Here is a 17,685-nt window from a genome sequence, read left to right as displayed (position 1 = left end):
AGCATGAGAAAATAGTTTTCTCTCAAACATGATTCATGATATCACAGCAGAAGGCTTTTTCACCACATGGTAAAATCACCTTAGAACACACCACAATTCCTGAAATGAGTATGGTACCATCAACAAATGATTTATAATGTAACTAAAGTCTTCAAACCTTCTATTAACTGCAATGCTTTTTAATGAGGTGCTATCATGTATATTGGTCCCAAGATGGCTGCCAACACTTCTTGGATGAAGTGCTGACAGCCAATCAAATCTCACGATGAGATGTGTGGTTAGGCTCCGCCCAGATATATATGTGATTTTACTTTTGATTTTCTCAGGTACTACTGAACGGATTTACACCATTTAAGCAAAAGGCACATGCCTGACCTGAGGACTACCTCTTTGCCAAATTTCAAGTAATTCTGTTCAGCCGTTCGGGCTGTACCTTCGTCTAAAGGACCTACGGGGAAATGCATGGGGAAAACGTGTTTTGGGACCCCCTTTTTTCTCAGCCCCCGCTTGACGAATCACCCCAAGACTTTCAGGGTAGGAGCTGAGCGGAGCGCCCCATTAGTTTTGAAAATTTCACGAAGATAAGTCAACCTGCTTCAAAGTTATTCAAAATAGAATTTTCAGATTTCCTATGGGAACTCGGTCCTAACTATAACTATCTACTGGCGACCGCCAGTAGATAATATATATATATACATACAAACAACCAAAGTTTGCCTGCAATGAGAGGCCCCCAAAAGGTGAGTGTTCATTGAGCTTTTAATTCGATGGACGGAGACAGACAAGACAGCATGGTGCCACACAATGATTCAAAAGTCCATCCGATGCGTTTCGTGCCCCAAAGGCACTTCTTCATGGGATTCGGGCTTTCAATCGGCTCAATGCTACGGCGGTATTGAAGCTCCACATATAACAATTCATACCCCGCCCAGAGCTTTTAATTCGATGGACGAAGACAGAGCTTCAATACCGCCGTAGCATTGAGTTGATTGAAAGCCCGAATCCCATGAAGAAGTGCCTTTGGGGCACGAAACGCGTCGGATGGACTTTTGAATCATTGTGTGGCACCTTGCTGTTTTGTCTGTCTTCGTCCATCGAGTTAAAAGCTCAATGAACACAAACCTTTTGGGGGCCTCTCATTGCAGGCAAACTTTGGTTGTTTGGATGTTAGCGGAGCCGCGAGAAGAGCCCCGCTGTGCTTTGGTGCAGTCCTGCCGAGACGCCAACCGATGTTCCGGCTAAAGGGAAAGGTATATGCTGATGGAGGATGTGAACGGCTTGCAAAACGACGTTATTGCCACTACAACCCACTTGGGATTTTATTCAGAAAGGTGAAAAGCTTGGCTACTCACTGTAGTATCACAAGGCACCACAGAGACCAACAGGCCATGCGGGTGGCCACGCCCACTCTGGGCGGGGTATGAATTGTTATATGTGGAGCTTCAATACCGCCATAGCATTGAGCCGATTGAAAGCCCGAATCCCATGAAGAAGTGCCTTTGGGGCACGAAACGCGTCGGATGGACTTTTGAATCATTGTGTGGCACCATGCTTTTTGTCTGTCTTCGTCCATCGAATTAAAAGCTCAATGAACACTCACCTTTTGGGGGCCTCTCATTGCAGGCAAACTTTGGTTGTTTGGATATATATATATATATATATATATATATATATATAGATAGATATTACCTACTGGCGATTGCCAGTAGGTAGTTATAGTTAGCACCAACGTTTGGGGGTGATTCGTCAAGGGGGGCCAAGAAAAAAGGGGGGTCCCAAAACGTGTTTTCTCCATGTTAATTTCCATAGGAAACTTTGGACAAGGCTACAGGGTCGAACAGGTGAACGGAATTATCCCAAATTTGGCAGGGAGAAGGGTCTTGGTATAGAAAGCACGCTTTTGTTTATTTGGTGTAAATCCGTTCAGTAGTTTTGGAGAAATATCGAAATTTACAGATATCGATATTTGGGAATTCTGCCATCTGATTGGCTGAGGCGTTACGAGCATGAGCTTGCTGCTTATTGGCTGCGAGCGGCGCGAGCGGTTGCAACTAGGAAGTGTTGTCAGCCATTTTGTGATTCTGTCAAAGCGAGTAAGGGGACAAAAAGGGCAAAAAAAGTAGGAAAGAGGAGGGTAGGAGCACTGTAACCTCTGTGGGGTGTTTAGGGTGTGCTATACAGGGGTACGAAGCAAACTACTCATCCCTAACGGGCTGAAAGTGCTGGGCTACGGAAATTAAGTGAGGTATTGCCTAGAGTCTGATGCTGCTAAGGTGAGCTGCTGCAGGACTCGGGGATTAAAGCGTGAGCCCAAACTGTGTGTCTTATGTTGTGAAGTCAGGTGCCCACTCCGTTGCACCACACCTGTGGAAGTAGTGTCAGCATGTGTTTGTACCTACTAGGACGAACTACTGACCCCTACTGGTCTGAAAGTTCTGGGGTATGGAAAATATGTGAGGTATTTTCTAGAGTCTCATGCTGCTAAGCTGAGCTACTGCCAGACTCGGGGATGAAAGCGTGAGTCCAACCTGTGTGTCATATGCTGTGAAGTCATGTGTTCTGGCCGCTGTGCCACATCTGTGCAAGTAGTGTCAGCATGTAGTTATACCTACTCGGAGGAACTTTTGTTTCGAATATTGTAAGTTGTGTATGGTGTTTAGGGGTGTTATACAATGAGTGCGAAGGTAAATTTGCGCGTATCAAATCAATTCGGTATTTGGAAAGTGCAAGCTACTCACTCGTACGGGTCTGATGGTGCTGGGTGCGTAAGCTGAGCTGCTGCCAGACTCGGGGATAAAGGCGCTGAACTTCTGACCCCTACCGGTCTGAAAGTGCGGGGTACGGAAATTAAGTGAGGTATTGCCTAGAGTGTTATGCTGCTAAATTGAGCTGCTGCTGGACTCGGGGATGAAACCGTGAGCCCAAACTGTGTGTCCTATGCTGTGAAGTCATGTGATCTGGGCGCTGTGCCACACCTGTCCAAGTAGTGTCAGCAATATTTTATATGTAGTAGGAGGAAGTTTTGTTTGGAACACGGTAACTTGCATATGGTGCTGGTAAGTGATCCGCAGCACTTGCAAAGGCAGTGCACCCAGGACATGCAGCAGACGTGCAAGGTATAGGTGGACGTGAATGGAGTTAACCATGTGTTCGGGATGCCCTGCTCTGTGTCAGTGACTCTGCTTGTAGCTGCACTAGCTTGCCGTGTGCCAGTCTTCTGGATGAAATGGCACAGCTTGGTGCAATGAGCCTGGTCTGTGTGCAATGGGTGCAGGGCAGGGTTGTGGTGGGAGTACGTGTGAAGGCCATTTCACACACGCTAACTACGACGAAGGACTTTTGAGTGTGGGATGTCCACTCGTTGTTCTCAAAGCGGACAGTGGGTAGTGTGGGAGACGGATGCAAACATTATTGTATCTCTCAGGGGGGGCTGGCTATTTGCAAGTTCCTTCTCGGAGCAGCAGATGTGTTAGCGCAAGTTAGCTCAGACAAAGAACTTTTCATCCTTAAAGTAACTTCTCCAGGTGCATTCATACAGGATGTGTACAAAGGCCAGTCGTGGGTGTTGTGGGATGTCTGCGACCCTGGTCATCATGGATGAGATGCCCAGCATGTGGCACATGGGCGGGTTCACTGTGTATGTTATGTTGCCAAACAGCTGCTCCTCCCTCCAAGGAGCCCCAACACTTTTGTGCGCTGCGCTGTTGTATCCCGTGCACTCCTATGGCACACCTTTGTAATGCCTATTGGTGCATGTCCTGCGGCATTCCAATCACACCGTGACACTGCTGTTTGGAGGTGGTGCATGCCACTTTACAACATCGACTGCTGCGGCCCTTGTGGTGGCCACAACAGAACACAGAGACACACTTAGCACACTTCTTGCACACGGACATGTGTGAGACACCCCGTTCCCTTTGCCGCTTGTGCATTCAGGAGGATGCGTGCGTAGCTACATCTCCAGGCTCACTGCCAACCCTGAGGTGACATGGTAACGTCCACAGAAGACAGCACGCTGTGATGTTGCAGGGCCGGTGCCTATCATGCTAACACAATGACCACACAGACATGCTTGCTCAGGTGCGAGTTCGGGGGACACTGGCGGTCTTGGGGTTGTTGCGAGGAGTGTTATGGCCCTTATGGGTATCCGTGTATCATGGTCATTGACTCTATGGCACCTGTGGGTGTTCAGGTGTGGCTCTTGGCTGTGTTCCTTTTCATGCTGCAGGTAGTTGTCCTGCTTAACACCAGCAGAAAGCAGGTGTAAATTCTCTGGTGCTAACGCGGCTTATCGCCAGAATTTGTTTCGCTTCGTACTTTTTGGCTTTTGTTGTGAAAGTTGTGAAGTGGTTTTTTCGTGTCCAGAAAAATAAACAAACTGGGCAGTGTATCCCGTCAAGATCCAGCACCTGACCCACTATTCCCAATTAATATAAATACAATGAGATTTCTTTATTGATTTTGTGTGTACACTGTATATGCACCCACTACCACAGTGGAATTCAATACAGGAGTTTAGTAATTAGAATAGATCGCAAAGGTGCACCTCGTGTGTTTTTGCACGGGAACACCTACTCTGCATCTCATTATCAGCACTGTAATGCAACTAAAGTTGAGATATATCTAACACACTATTCAGAAGCTGGTGCAAACTGCTGACATCCCCAGTATTGCCGCGATAACTGCCCCAAAATGTAAAACCATGGTGGACACCACCAAATAACAGTAATAAGAACGAGAAAGAGTGACACAGCAGTTAGCAACCAAAAACTTTACTGAAATTTCAAAAACTCAACACAACAAGGCGGAAGACTCCAGTCGGGTCCATCAATGTCGACGACACAGCCTGGAAAATAAAGCACAAAATAAGGATGTGTGTAATGCGCATATCAGAGGAGTGAGACACAGAGAAAGAGAAGGAAAAAAAAGCCAGAGAGAAAAAGCGAGGGAAGGAAAGAAAGGGAGTGAGAAAGGGAGAAGGGAGAGAGAGAGAGATAGAAGGAAAGGAAGGAAGAGAGTGAGAGAGAGAGTGAAGAGAGGGTAGTGAGAGAGTGAGAGACACTGCCACTCCTGCGCTGCCATGACCAAATAATTAGCTGCTGCCACCGGAGTGTCTACCAGTGGGCACTCCACGTGCCCATCAAAGCTCCGCAGCCCGGCAGATTGCACAGATGTTGCTGAGTCCTGAATGGCGGAGACCACATCAGCTTCTCCGCGGCCCGGCAGATCTCACACATGTCGCTGAGTCCTGAGTCATCAATGGTGGAGACCACATCAGCTTTTGGGGCCGCTAACCCTGTGCAACGCAAGTCAGCACCACGTGGTGGTAGGCCGCTGACGGCCATACAACTTAGGGTGCGACTAACCCTGTGCAACTCAAGTCGGCGCCACGTGGTGGTAGGCCCCTGACGGCCACATCAGCTTCGGGTGGCACTAACCCTGTGCAAGTCAAGTCCGCGCCACGTGGTAGTAGGCCCCTGACGGCCATGCAGCTCAGGGTGCGACTAACCCTCTGCACAACTCTTCATGGACTCTTTATGATTCAGACCCGTGAAGCGTCCGCCATCCGGTCACCACCGGCAATAAAGGATGTGACGTTGTCGATGCATTATATTTGCGTGGTCACATGGCTTGTGACGCATGTACTGGATGGGTGTGGTGTGTGTGAAACCTGCCCTCAGGGTGTGGCCGTGACATGATGACAACTAGCGCACTGACCTGCACACCAAAAGCGAGTACGCCTGCGTCAGGTAGGTATGTGGGGGTGTGAAAACGTGCTTTCTCAATGGATTTTCCATAGGAAACTTTAGACAAGGCTACAGGTCAAACCGCTGAACGGAATTATGCCAAATTTGGCAGGGACCAAGATCTTGGCCCAGAAAGCGGGCTTTCTCACATCGAGTGAAAATATAAAAGAAAGGTCTCGGGGCAATTTAATATACCGGAGCTCTGTTTCTGCAAGAAAACTCTTTCACGCTGCCTCTGCCCAACATCACCACTTCGCATCTATGCCGTTAGTAGCCAGTCCATCGTCTCGTAGCTCTCTACCTTTGCGAGCTAGTATGCTACTGTGCCTGTACCTCTGCGAACTACTACAGTGCTGTTCCTTTGGGGGTGGACGGCTCGTAGTACTGCGTCTGTGACTCGAGCAGATGGGCCGCAGTTGTCCCTCTGCGAATCTGGGTGCGAACTGTTCATAACTCACACTACATAACCATTGAAAAACCATTTTGTTATTCAGTCCATCAGCTGGCATCTGTCTGAGGCATTTCTGAAAACATATTGGAGTTCTTTCTGTGAGAGATACCCTTTCACGCTGCCTCTCCCCACATCAGCAGGTAACGCACCCACTTCCCACATTACCAACATACCCCCAACAACCTTCTTGGGCCCGGAAGTGTCCCTGTGCGGTTGGACAAATAAGAATCTTAGTCTTGTATAGGTTTACATATGAAACATTTTATTTAAAGAAAACAACAACAAATAAAACTGAAGGGAGTCAGGTGCTGTGGCCGCTGCCACGAAGTTGGGGTCACTGCCATTCAGGGCTCAGGACACAGTTCCACATGTGAGATTGGCTTGTGTTGAAGAGGGTTAGCGGCATCACGTGTCTCTGGCTTGTGTTGAACAGGGTTAGTGGCACTTCGTGCCGGCGGCCTTGCATATGAAAATATGCCAAACAGAACGAAGGGAGTCTGGTGCCGTGGTTGCAGCCACGGACTTGGGGTCACTGCCATTCAGGACTCAGGACACAGTTGCACATGTGGGATCGGCTTGTGTTGAACAGGGTTAGTGGTACCACCTGTCGCGGCTTGTGTTGAACAGGGTTAGTGGCACCATGTGTCAAAATTTCAAATTGCGAGCTCTGTTGCTCGCAGTGTAGACTGTTGTTGAGTGTTTGTTTCCACTTGAAGATGAATTTGTTGATTGTACTAAAGGTATAACTGATATAAAAAAAGTTCTTGATGCAAGGATACTAAAAGGATATTATATAGGTTTTAGGCCTGTGGTAGTTACTTGCCTAGTGGACTCTGTAATTAATGAATCAAGATTTAATTTGAATTGTGAGCCCTACTGACCGCAGTGTAGGTGCATCATGAAAAGATGAAATATCTATAGAATACACTGTCGAAGTGTATGAGCCTGTGATACTGCTTGTTGCGGATGGACCACAGTGGGAGCTATGTCTCTTGCCTACTGCGTAATCTGCAATTGTGACTGTATCTGAATTGTGAGTCCTTCTGACCGCAGTGTAGGCCAGAGGTAGCGGTGAGCAAGGGCCTTGCAAATGGAAATATGCCTAACTGATTAAAGGGAGTATGCTGCTGTGGTCGCTGCCACGGACTTGGGTTCAGTGCCATTCAGGACTCAGGACACAGTTACTCATGTGGAATCGGCTTGTGTTGAACAGGGTTAGTGGCACCACATGCCATCGGCCTTGCATGTGGAAATATGCCTAACTGATCAAAGAGAGTATGCTGCTGTGGTCACTGCCCCGGACTTGGGTCAGTGCCATTCAGGACAGGGACACAGTTCCACATGTGGGATCGGCTTGTGTTGAACAAGGATGGTGGCACCAAGTGTCGCCGGCATTGCATATGGAAATATGTCTAATTGATCAAAGGGAGTATGCTGCTGTGGTCACTGCCACGGACATGAGGTCAGTGCCATTCAGGACTCAGGACATAGTTACTCATGTGGAATTGACTTGTGTTGAACAGGGTTAGTGGCACCACGTGCCGTTGGCCTTGCATATGGAAATATGCCTAACTGATCAAAGGGAGTATGCTGCTGTGGTCGCTGCCACGGACTTGGGGTCAGTGCCATTTAGGACTCAGGACACAGTTACACATGTGGGATCGGCTTGTCTTGAACGGGGTTAGTGGCACCACGTGTCGCCGGCCTTGTATATGGAAACATGTCTAACTGATCAAAGGGAGTATGCTGCTGTGGTCGCTGCCACGGACTTGGGGTCAGTGCCATTTAGGACTCAGGACACAGTTCCACATGTTGAATCGGCTTGTGTTGAGCAGGGTTAGTGGCACCAGGTGTCGCCGGCCTTGCATATGGAAATATGCCTAACTAATCAAAGGGAGTATGCTGCAGTGGTCGATGCCACGGACTTGGGGTCAGTGCCATTTAGGACTCAGGACACAGTTACACATGTGGGTCGGCTTGTGTTGAACAGGGTTAGTGGCGCCACGTGCCACCAGCCTTGCATATGAAAATATGCCTAACTGATCAAAGGAAGTATGCTGCTGTGGTCACTGCCACAGACTTGGTGGTCAGTGCCATTTAGGACTTAGGACACAGTTACACATGTGGGATCGGCTTGTGTTGAACAGGGTTAGTGGCACCATGTGTCACCGGCCTTGCATATGGAAATATGCCTAACTGAGCAAAGGGAGTATGGTGCTGTGGTCGCTGTCACGGACTTGGGGTCACTGCCATTCAGGACTCAGGACACAGTTCCACACGTGGGATCGGTTTGTGTTGAACAGGGTTAGTGGCACCACGTGTCGCCGGCCTTGCATATGGAAATATGCCTAACTAATCAGAGGGAGTCTGGTGCTGTGGTCGCTGCCACGGAGTTGGGGTCACTGCCATTCAGGACTCAGGACACAGTTACACATGTGGGATCGGCTTGTGTTGAACAGGGTTAGTGGCACCATTTGTCGACGGCCTTGCATATGGTTTATTCCTAACTAATCAGAGGGAGTATGCTGCTGTGGTCGCTGCCATGTACTCTGGGTCACTGCCATTCAGGACTTAGGACACAGTTAAACATGTGGGATTGGCTTGTGATGAACAGGGTTAGTGGTGCCACGTGTCGCTGCCCTTGCATATAGAAATATGCCTAAATGAGCAAAGGGAGTATGTTGCTGTGGTCGCTGCCACGGACTTGGGGTCACTGCCATTCAGGACTCAGGACACAGTTACACATGTGGGATTGGCTTGTGTTGAACAGGGTTACTGGCACCACGTGCCACCGGCCTTGCATATGGAAATATGCCTAACTGATCAAAGGGAGTATGCTGCTTTGGTCGCTGCCACGGACATGGGGTCAGTGCCATGCAGGACTCAGGACATAGTTACTCATGTGGAATCGACTTGTGTTGAACAGGGTTAGTGGCACCACGTGCCGTTGGCCTTGCATATGGAAATATGCCTAACTAATCAAAGGGAGTATGCTGCTGTGGTCGCTGCCACGGACTTGGGGTCAGTGCCATTTAGGACTCAGGACACAGTTACACATGTGGGATCGGCTTGTGTTGAACAGGGTTAGTGGCACCACGTGTCGCCGGCCTTGCATATGGAAATATGTCTAACTGATCAAAGGGAGTATGCTGCTGTGGTCGCTGCCACGGACTTGGGGTCAGTGCCATTTAGGACTCAGGACACAGTTCCACATGTCGAATCGGATTGTGTTGAACAGGGTTAGTGGCACCACGTGCCACCGGCCTTGCATATGGAAATATGCCTAACTAATCAAAGGAAGTATGCTGCTGTGGTCGCTGCCACAGACTTGGGGTCAGTGCCATTTAGGACTCAGGACACAGTTACACATGTGGGATTGGCTTGTGTTGAACAGGGTTATTGGCACCATGTGTCGCCGGCCTTGCATATGGAAATATGCCTAACTGAGCAAAGGGAGTATGCTGCTGTAGTCGCTGCCACGGACTTGGGGTCACTGCCATTCAGGTCTCAGGACACAGTTCCACACGTGGAATCGGCTTGTGTTGAACAGGGTTAGTGGCACCATGTGTCGCCGGCCTTGCATATGGAAATATGCCTAAGTAATCAGAGGGAGTCTGGTGCTGTGGTCGCTGCTACGGACTTGGGGTCACTGCCATTCAGGACTCAGGACACAGTTACACATGTGGGATCGGCTTGTGTTGAACAGGGTTACTGGCACCACGTGCCGCCGGCCTTGCATATGGAAATATGCCTAACTGATCAAAGGGAGTATGCTGCTGTGGTCGCTGCCACGGACTTGGGGTCAGTGCCATTCAGGACTAAGGACACAGTTACTCATGTGGAATCGGCTTGTGTTGAACAGGGTTAGTGGCACCACGTGCCGTCGGCCTTGCATATGGAAATATGCCTAACTGATCAAAGAGAGTATGCTGCTGTGGTCACTGCCACGGACTTGGGTCAGTGCCATTTAGGACTCAGGACACAGTTACACATGTGGGATCGGCTTGTGTTGAACAGGGTTAGTGGCACCATGTGTCGCCGGCATTGCATATGGAAATATGCCTAACTGAGCAAAGGGAGAATGCTGCTGTTGTCGCTGCCACGGACTTGGGGTCACTGCCATTCAGGACTCAGGACACAGTTCCACATGTGGGATCGGCTTGTGTTGAACAGGGTTAGTGGCACCACGTGTCGCCGGCCTTGCATATGGAAATATGTCTAGCTGATCAAAGGGAGTATGCTGCTGTGGTCGCTGCCACAGACTTGGGGTCACTGCCATTCAGGACAGGGACACAGTTCCACATGTGGGATCGGCTTGTGTTGAACAGGGATAGTGGCACCACGTGTAGCCGGCATTGCATATGGAAATATGTCTAATAGATCAAAGGGAGTATGCTGTTGTGGTCGCTGCCACGGACTTGGGGTCAGTACCATTTAGGCCTCAGGACACAGTTACACATGTTGGATCGGCTTGGTTTGAACAGGGTTAGTGGCACCACGTGTCGCCGGCCTTGCATATGGAAATATGCCTAACTAATCAGAGGGAGTCTGGTGCTGTGGTCGATGCCACGGACTTGAGGTCACTGCCATTCAGGACTCAGGACACAGTTACACATATGGGATCGGCTTGTGTTGAACAGGGTTAGTGGCACCACTTGTCGCCGGCCTTGCATATGGTTATATTCCTAACTAATCAGAGGGAGTATGCTGCTGTGGTCGCTGCCATGGACTTGTGGTCACTGCCATTCAGGACTTAGGACACAGTTAAACATGTGGGATCGGCTTGTGATGAACAGGGTTAGTGGCACCACGTGTCGCCGGCCTTGCATATAGAAATATGCCTAAATGAGCAAAGGGAGTATGCTGCTGTGGTCGCTTCCACGGACATGGGGTCAGTGCCATTCAGGACTCAGGATATAGTTACTCATGTGGAATCGACTTGTGTTGAACAGGGTTAGTGGCACCACGTGCCGTCGTCCTTGCATATGGAAATATGCCTAACTGATCAAAGGGAGTATGCTGCTGTGGTCGCTGCCACGGACTTGGGGTCAGTGCCATTTAGGACTCAGGACACAGTTACATATGTGGGATCGGCTTGTGTTGAACAGGGTTAGTGGCACCACGTGTCGCCGGCCTTGCATATGGAAATATGTCTAACTGATGAAAGGGAGTATGCTGCTGTAGTCGCTGCCACGGACTTGGGGTCAGTGCCATTTACGACTCAGGACACAGTTCCACATGTGGAATCGGCTTGTGTTGAACAGGGTTAGTGGCACCACGTGTCGCCGGCCTTGCATATGGAAATATGCCTAACTAATCAAAGGGAGTATGCTGCAGTCGTCGATGCCACGGACTTGGGGTCAGTGCCATTTAGGAGTCAGGACACAGTGTTCTGCTCGATTTTCCCGGCCTTCTTGTGAGGAGAAGATGATTAAATGTGACTTCAGTCTCTTACCATTCAAGTCTAAGGGTTAGAGTAGTGAATGGAGCCTATTTACTAGGCACTTCGACATGATTCTGTGCTCTTCCCCATAGATCAGGGCTCGCACACATAGCCTAGGGGATAGATTCGTTAGTATTAGGGATAACCTGTCCTGTAGTGAGGGTATTTCACGGAGCTGTGCTGAATTCAGGCCTGGTAGGCCTCAAACGGGAGAGACTCCATCTTTCTTTCTGCTCCGGCAGCATGGGATGCTTCTAGGTCAAACGTAATGTTTTAGTTATGAGGTGTTATTCGCTTGGAGAGAACCGGTTCAGGCCGGCCCTTATCGAAGGATTGTATTTTTCTTCATGCCGAAGACACTACATCAGGCCGGCCGGCTGGGAACGTGTCCTTGGTACGGGGAGGTACGAGAATTTGGTGGGCGGCAGGTTACAGGCCGGAATTTTCCATGAGGAAACGCACCTCTATATTAGTGAAAGTCTGAGGCAGTTACATGTTCAGTCCGTAGGCGGCATCTAGCCGTTAGCAGTAAAGCTACTACTTATTCCAGGGAAGACAGACGCCATCTTGAAGGCAGAGAAGAACCGAGAGACAGATGCTCTCCTAGCAGAATAGCCAGAGAGGAGAGAGTAGCCGATAAGGAAGAGGTCCCAGTGACTCGGAGAAGGGTGATTCCAGGCGAGCCGAGGCACAGACGAGAAGGGAACCTAGATGACCACTGAGTGCAGGCTACATACTACTAAGGTGATGTCGACCCTTTCTTATTAGAGTGTACAACTTAATCTTTCACTTTCCTTTGCAGGTTATGTGTTATATTGTAATGTTATGTGATTGCGTATCTAATGAGTAATAAAGTACCCAGTTTGTAGTGAACCAACATGTGCTGTGTGTTCTTGTATGAGAGGGTAGCCTATTCTTCTAGTCAGCTGCGGCTACATGAACAGATGTTAATCCTGATCAGGTAAGTGGTAACTGAATAGGGGAAAGAGGAGCCCCTCGAACCTGAGAACAGGCTATGCTCGAACTGGCAATCCTTGTGTGATCTGATGAATAGTGAGACTGATTCCCTTTTTGTATGATATGGTGATCATAGGATGAACTGTCGCATGAGACTGCCGTCTAGGTAGAGAGGTCTGGATCCGTGTGGGATCGCGAGGCCGCCACTTGTGATACTGTCGTATGGGCAGAGAGGTCTGGATCCGTAGGGGATCGCGAGGCCGCCGATTGTGCTGAGACTGCCGTCTGGGTAGAGAGGTCTGGATCCGTGTGGGATCGCGAGGCCGCCACTTGTGATACTGTCGTATGGGCAGAGAGGTCTGGATCCGTAGGGGATCGCGAGGCCGCCGATTGTGCTGAGACTGCCGTCTGGGTAGAGAGGTCTGGATTCGTGTGGAATCGCGAGGCCGCCACTTGTGATACTGTCGTATGGGCAGAGAGGTCTGGATCCGTATGGGATCGCGAGGCCGCCGATTGTGCTGAGACTGCCGTCTGGGTAGAGAGGTCTGGATCCGTGTGGGATCGCGAGGCCGCCACTTGTGATACTGTCGTATGGGCAGAGAGGTCTGGATCCATAGGGGATCGCAAGGCCGCCGATTGTGCTGAGACTGCCGTCTGGGTAGAGAGGTCTGGATTCGTGTGGAATCGCGAGGCCGCCACTTGTGATACTGTCGTATGGGCAGAGAGGTCTGGATTCGTGTGGAATCGCGAGGCCGCCACTTGTGATACTGTCGTATGGGCAGAGAGGTCTGGATCCGTAGGGGATCGCGAGGCCGCCGATTGTGCTGAGACTGCCGTCTGGGTAGAGAGGTCTGGATCCGTGTGGGATCGCGAGGCCGCCACTTGTGATACTGTCGTATGGGCAGAGAGGTCTGGATCCGTAGGGGATCGCGAGGCCGCCGATTGTGCTGAGACTGCCGTCTGGGTAGAGAGGTCTGGATTCGTGTGGAATCGCGAGGCCGCCACTTGTGATACTGTCGTATGGGCAGAGAGGTCTGGATCCGTATGGGATCGCGAGGCCGCCGATCGTGCTGAGACTGCCGTCTGGGTAGAGAGGTCTGGATTCGTGTGGAATCGCGAGGCCGCCACTTGTGATACTGTCGTATGGGCAGAGAGGTCTGGATCCGTGTGGGATCGCGAGGCCGCCGATTATAAGAGGTCTTGGTATGTATAGTAGGAATCCCCTGTCCTTAGGTGGTAGATATATGTGGTTGCACTATTGTAAACAGGTTCTAGGGAGGGGGTAACGTTCTGTCTGGGTTAGTGAGGCTCTGATGAGCGGGTTCTATCTGATCCGAAAACCCAAGCAGAACATTTGGCGTCACGAACCGTTTACGAAACCTGTGTGCGTTGTTGTTGTATCGTGTTTGCTTTCGGTGCGTGCGTGGTTTCGTTTGTATATTATTTCTATTTAATTGTGAGTGTAGTTTTTTTTTTCTTCTCTTTCTCTTTTTCTTCTCTTTCCTTTCCGAGATGTTTTCTAGAAAGTCGAAATCTACTTTTAAGTTGCCCGTTGATATTCCCGGTTGGGATTCAACGCCTTATGAAGCCTTAGCCCGTGAGTGGGCTGATTCTACTGGTTTGAGTGAGAATTGGAATTCTTTTTTGGAGCTGGCGGAGCCGGCTGATGTGATTACTTGTTTACAGAAGGCGCCGGTATCTAAGGGTGATGAACTTCCCGTTTTGGGGCGCAGAGGTTGGATTGTTCTGTCTGCGTACAGGATCCTGCATGAGAGATTGTTGAAGTTACAGAATGTGCATAAGGATGTGGAAGCGAATTTTGTTGAGATTCAGAATGCTCATACTTTGTTGCGGTGTCAAAATAAGTTGCTTGCTGACAAACTTGAGACGTACCAAACTATTGCCGAGAGGGCGGCTGTGCGAATTGCTCGTTATAAATACAAAAATCGGCGTGGTCGGGTTTCGAAGCGAAAGGTGCGTCTGGTCGTGGCGAAAGCCGGACTGGATTGGAATCCTGATGAATGGGATGGTAATATCTGGAACTCGAGTGATTCTCCTTCCTCGGGTGAGGAGTCTGCCAAGCGCGAGTCCTCTCGCTCCGGCCGTGATTGTAAGTCTGCTTCTTGCGCCTCTGATGGTGCACTCCATGATTGCGTTCGTCCTTCGTGTGGGGTCGATGCTTCTTACACTGATTGTTCCTCTACGTGTACTGGTCGAGCTCCTTGTGCTGCTCGTCCCGCGGTCTCGGTGCATCCGGTTTTTCGGCGGAAGTTGCAGCAGGCTCCCGGTGCTCCGAATGGTATTGCTTTAGACTCTTTGGAGGATTTTACTCAACAAGAAATTAGTGATATTTTACAGAGATTTCGGCAGCGAGCTGGTGAGACCTTACTCACATGGATGGTGCGCCTTTATGAACTGGGCACTGCTGGCATTATGTTGGATGCTGGCGATTGTTTGAAGTTTTGTTCCTTGAGTTCGGATTCTACTGTACAGGATCATTTTCGTAACTTTAATGTTGGTGGTCAAATTTCTTTGCTTCAATTGGCGACTGAGGGTTGTAATCAAAAATATCCTACTGAATCTGATTGGCCTGTGAATGACAAACCGTGGTATACTTTGCGCGATGCTACACAACGTCTCAAAGAGGAGGTGATGAAAACGGCAATTTTTCTAAATACTGCTGACAGGTTGCTTGATGGTTTCTTGACATCTTCTGTGCGGAATCGTATTATTCGTTCTTCCCCTGTTGCTTATAAGCAGGTTATGATGACTTTATTGATTAATCAGACTGGTAACATGTTATCTGTGGTGCTGGAATCGGTACGCCAACTCGGTGAGTTGGGTGAGTGGTTTAAACCTGAACGGCAATCCCGGCCTGACACTCGTACTCCTGGTGACAATAAACTTACTAGACGTGATATGTTTTTTGGTCTTATGGCCGATGGTGTGCGGAAGGAGGACATTGATGGTGAGACCACTTCTCGTTTGTGGGAAATGTTTCGCAAACGTGGCTTGGATCGAAAGGAGGGTGCCCGGCGTGTTCGGACAACTGAGTGTGATCGTGGTTTTTCTGACGGTAGCGGTGATGACGACCGCCGTGGGCGCTCTGATCGTCGTGATGATCGCCATTATGTACGTGATTTGTCCCCCCGTCATGAGAGAAACAGGGAGAGAGAGGGGGAAAGAGAGAGGGGGAGAGATGATTATGTTAACAGCAGACGTAGAGATGATAGGGATCAATCCCCTGAGTTGAGAAGGAGAGAGGATCGACACAGATTGGCCGATCGAAACCCGCAGTACAATGCAGAGAACAGGAATCCATTTCGTAATGGAGATGGATATGAACAGGAGGTATCGATACCTGGGAAACGTGAGAATCTTTATCCTGATTTATCCTGGTACACAGAACGCAGTAAAGATGACTAGGAAATAGGTCAAGCTCCAGTACACAGATGGGCTCACAGAGATAATAGACCCTATGTAGATATTGATATTTATTGGAGACATCGTAATGTCCAAAGGGCCCGAGCATTGGTAGATACAGGAGCGGAGGCCACTCTTATTCATGGAAAATCAAAGAAGTTTAAAGGTCAGCCTTTTACAATTACCGGATTAGGTGGAAAGGAAACTCCCGCAGTTCAAACTTTACTTGAAATGAGAATAGGTAGAATTCCTAGAAAAGAATACTCTGTATTAGTGGTACCACTCTTAGAATTCATAATTGGAATTGATATTTTGAAAGGAATGACTTTGCACTTAGATGATGGATGTTACCAATTTGGAACTAAACATTATATATCGTCCAGGCCTGTACGGGTTGGTCGTTTAAGAATGCCCCCCATAAAAGTTCCCCAGGCGACAAAAGTGGTTCGTCAGAAGCAGTATCGTATTCCGGGTGGTCATGAAGAGATTAGTGCCACTATTCAGGAGTTGGTGGATGCAGGTGTTATCACCCCAGTTACTTCTGCTTGGAATAATCCTGTTTGGCCTGTACGTAAGAGTGATAATTCTTGGCGCATGACTGTTGATTATCGAGAATTGAATAGACACACACCCCCTTTGACTGTTGCAGTACCGGATGTTATTACCCTAATTGAAAGAATCCAAAAACATCCAGGTACATGGTATGCGTCCATTGATATTGCTAATGCTTTCTTTTCGATTCCGATTGCCCCTGAGTGTCAGGAACAATTCAGTTTTACGTGGAACGGGCGTCAGATGACGTTTAGAAGTCTTCCCCAGGGCTATGTGCATAGTCCTACGATATGTCACCGGCTGGTGGCAGAGCATTTGGCTGAGGTACCGGTTCATCCACGAATTCAGATATGTCACTATATTGATGATATTTTGATCCAAGGTGAAACACAAGAGGAAGTTCAGACACAATTGGACAGAGTCATTGAGTGCCTGCGTGAGAAAGGTTGGGAAATCAACCCGGATAAATTACAAGGTCCGTCCCAGGCTGTGAAATTTTTGGGTATTAATTGGCATGAGGGGCACCGAGAAGTGATCCCTCAGGTTAAACAGAAAATTCTTGATTTTGCAGTTCCGAGGAACAGGAAAGAAGCCCAAAGCTTCATTGGTTTGTTTGGTTTTTGGCGCCAGCATATTCCTCATTTGAGTCAAATATTGGCCCCTTTGTACCGTGTCACTCGTAAAAAGAATGCATTTGAATGGGATAAACCACAGCAAGATGCGTTCAGTCTGGCAAAAGAAGCAATTCAGCATGCTCTGGATTTATGGCCTGTATGTGATGGTGATGTGGATTTGAATGTGTCTGTACAAGGCCTTTATGCGAATTGGAGTTTGTGGCAGAAACAAGGCAAGAGTAGAGTACCGTTAGGTTTCTGGACCAAAAAGTTACCTGATGCTGGTGAGCGTTATACACCTTTTGAGAAACAGTTACTTGCATGTTATTGGGCTCTGGTGGATACCGAGCAATTGACTTTGGGACATGATATAGTTTTGCGACCTGAAATTCCTATCATGCAGTGGGTTATGAGTTCGCCGAAAACTCACCGAATTGGACACGCTCAAGAGGCGAGTGTGATTAAATGGAAATGGTATATACAAGACAGGGCACGTGT

This window comes from Triturus cristatus, chromosome 4_2 (genome assembly GCF_964204655.1).
Source record: "Triturus cristatus chromosome 4_2, aTriCri1.1, whole genome shotgun sequence".
Taxonomy (NCBI): domain Eukaryota; kingdom Metazoa; phylum Chordata; class Amphibia; order Caudata; family Salamandridae; genus Triturus; species Triturus cristatus.
Note: the sequence above shows the minus strand (reverse complement) of the source record.